The following is a 3,522-nucleotide window of genomic DNA, read 5'->3' on the forward strand; positions in this document are numbered from 1 at the left end:
GTTCCACCACAGAGGTATAAATATAAGGCCTACTCTGCCTGGGACTGTCTCTTCAGACTTGGTCTCTTAGGATCATCCACAGGTACCTATACTGTAGATAGGTCTTAGTCATCAGGTCTACTCCACTTCCTTGTTGCCTGCTTAGACTCTTGGCACTCTTAGGTGAGCAGACTTAGTCAGCCTGTGTTGCCCTAACACTCAGTCCCTTCCTTGTATGCAAACCAACTGCATTCAACACTGAAGAAACAATAAGCCAGCAGAAGCTTCACAACAAGCAGAGAGACATACCTAAAAGTGTTATGACTCCACTCAACACCATACAGCTACAAAGGGCAGTGAATAACCCAAGTCACTCTGCCTGAGACAAGACTGAACTTTGTGCACAATTTGCCCTTCTTTCAACTCCAACATGAAATGGATCTCTGTTCAAATAATGAGATTGTCATTGCAGAGGCAGCAAAAGTTACCTTCATTCAATTTTGTAAATATCAGACATGACCAGTCCCACCCTTGGGTATACGCAAAGTAGACTAGAGTCCTGTCTTGCCCTGGTTTTTGGGCAATTGTCGAGACCCAAATTTTGCAAGTCTGCAGGCAAGGGCAGGTGCTGGACCTGGTGTTCCATGCAACATTGCAGCATTTGCTTCCATGTCTGCATCCTATATGGAGGCATGTGAGGCTGTTGCACAAAGAGGCTCAGCAGCTGTGTGACGTAACTGGACCCTTGGTGCATGAGCACACAACTCACATTCCCCACTAAATTCACTTTCAGATGTGCTTCTCTGCACTCAGAAGTGACATTCCCCCGCCCTGCCAAGCAAAACAGCTTGCACCCCAGCAGCAATAGACAGCTTTAGGACCTGTCACAGGGGACACAATCTATTCAGTTCCCCAGGCAGCCATTGTTGCATGCCAGGTGATGTCAACAAAATACTGCAATTCCATTCAGACCCTGTCACCTGGAGTAGAGATAAGGGCCACCTGGGTTGCTTCCCCTGGTTGAGCTGCTCCCTAGCTTTGTCAAGGGTGGCATGAGACCATTTTGGATCTCCATTTGTGGCATTATCCACAACCTGAAATATAGACTCCCCCACAAGAACATGGTCTGTGGGGCAGACAACCCCTGTCATATGATGGATGATGTCACATGTTTTAATGCTTGGAATGTACACCACAAGAAACATAAGAGGCAGGATGGGAGGGCCACAGTTGCATTGCAGTATCTTGAGCAGCAGGTCAAAGTACTACTATGTCTTGATATTCTCCATATTAACAAACCAATGCAGGAGCAAAACCATGTAGTCCAGAGGGCAGAGGGGAGCAGGGGGCATGTCAGGAGTCAATTCTCCCCATCCTCAACCCTGTCCTCATCTTGATCATCGTCCTCATATTCCTCCTCATTGTTTTCATCTGCATCCTCCTTACCTTCCCCATCTGCATTGCTTGCTGCCACCTCCTCTCCGTCACCATCACCATCAGTGCAAGCATGCATAACCCAGTCCACTCATGCATTGTGTGTGTCCAGCTCATGGGCAGAAGTGAATTGAACCCTGTGCTATGCACTCACCAGCTAGGACCTCCAGAGGGAGGTCCATGCCAACATGCTTGGTCAGTCAGCCCAAGTCACCTCCCAGCTGCCTCACAAGTCCACAGACCTCCAGAGGGAGGTCCGTGCAACCTGCAAGGTGACCATTCAGGACCAAGGGGCAATCAGCCTCTCCTCAAGCAACAGGTGTACATTGGTTGGCTTGGGAGCATATACATTGGACTTGCAAATTTCATTTGATTTCTCTGATTATTGTGCCAGGGGCAGATGGGGTTGGTGGGGAGCCTTAGTTGGCAAGATGCTTTACAAGACTTGAGTGGGTGCTGACTTCAAGCACCTAAACAGGTAGCAGAAGGTTGCCTACACTGTCTCTCTGGATGAGGCACAGCAGTGGGGAGAGAGGGTTGGAGGGGAGCAGGACAGCAGAGGGCAAAGAGCTGTACAAGTCATGAGTGGCCTTCATCACAACAAACTAGCTTCACGCACCTAGATGTGGAACTAAAGGTGCCCATGCTGCCCTCTGGACAAGCTACAGCATGGGGAGAGAGGGCCAGAGGGGGGCTGGATGGCAAGGTTGGATGGCAGTCAATGATGAGCTTGAAAAGACTTATGCACTGGTGGTGGTCACCAGGCCTGAGCACCTAGACAGGTGGCTCTTGGCCACCCATGCTGTCCCTCTGGATGAGGTACAGCAGTGGGGAGAGACAATTGTCAACAAGCAGGGCAACAAGGTCAGTGGACAGGGTGATGAGGAGCATGCTGAGGTTGATAATGAGGGGAGTTGGGCAGGTAGATGGCAGTGAAGAAGAGAAGGGTGAGAGGGTGCAGAGTTGACTGCACAGGATCAAATATCTGGGTCCACCAATTTCATACCCCACCATTTGGTCCTGTATAAAAGCACAAGTTCAATGTGCACCCCACAGTGGCATTGACAAATCTCTTTCTCTTATGTCCACTTTCCCCCCTCTGCTTGGCACCTGTTTCAGGACAATATCCTGTTCATGGAGGTGAACCAGAAACCAGAAGAGGCCAAGAAGCAGCTGGAGCAGCTTTGGTTGCACTACCAGCACCATAATTATGCCCTCAGGGAGCTGGAGAAGATGCTGGTGGTGTGGATGGTGAGCTTGAAGATGCTCACACACCACAAAGTTGATTGGACATTGAATCCAATGCATCTTGTGGTGTGAGAGTGGGAGATGCAGATTGGGATGAATGCCTGGTGCCTTGGGCCACTCCCTGGTGAGTGGGATCATGGCAAGGGACTCTTCCCACAATCCCAGTCTCAGTCTTCCCAAAAGCATCTCAGTGACTTCCTGTTCCCTGTCTTCTTTCCTGATGCCCATCATAGGGATCTTGTTGAACTGCTGATATGGGAGGGAGCATTCCTCATTCAGCCTGGGTGGGTGGCAAGCTTCAGTTGCTACCATCACCTCCTGAAGGTGGTCCTGGAGCGATGTGAGGACATCCCATGCTCTGAGCCCTTTGCTGCTCCGGCTCCCTCTCATAGGACTAGGGCACAGATGGAACAGGTCAATCAGAATGTGGCCTCCTCCAGCCATGGCTGTCATGAGCAAGACTCTGAGGGGTTCAGTCAACAACAGTTTTCTCCCTGCACAGTTTCATGTCAGCATCCCTGGTCATATGACCATGTTAGGGCAACACAGGCTGACTAAGTCTGCTCACCTAAGAGTGCCAAGAGTCTAAGCAGGCAACAAGGAAGTGGAGTAGACCTGATGACTAAGACCTATCTACAGTATAGGTACCTGTGGATGATCCTAAGAGACCAAGTCTGAAGAGACAGTCCCAGGCAGAGTAGGCCTTATATTTATACCTCTGTGGTGGAACCTGCTAGAACATCTTGCTTACTCAGCCTAGTCAGGTGATCAGGTCATATGACCAAGGATGAGGTCATATGAGGTCATGCACAGCCATGCACAGCAGGTCACCTGACCATCCAATCCTTCCAGCAGGTTCCA

Source organism: Dacryopinax primogenitus (genome assembly GCF_000292625.1).
Source record: "Dacryopinax primogenitus strain DJM-731 SS1 chromosome Unknown DACRYscaffold_11, whole genome shotgun sequence".
Lineage (NCBI taxonomy): Eukaryota > Fungi > Basidiomycota > Dacrymycetes > Dacrymycetales > Dacrymycetaceae > Dacryopinax > Dacryopinax primogenitus.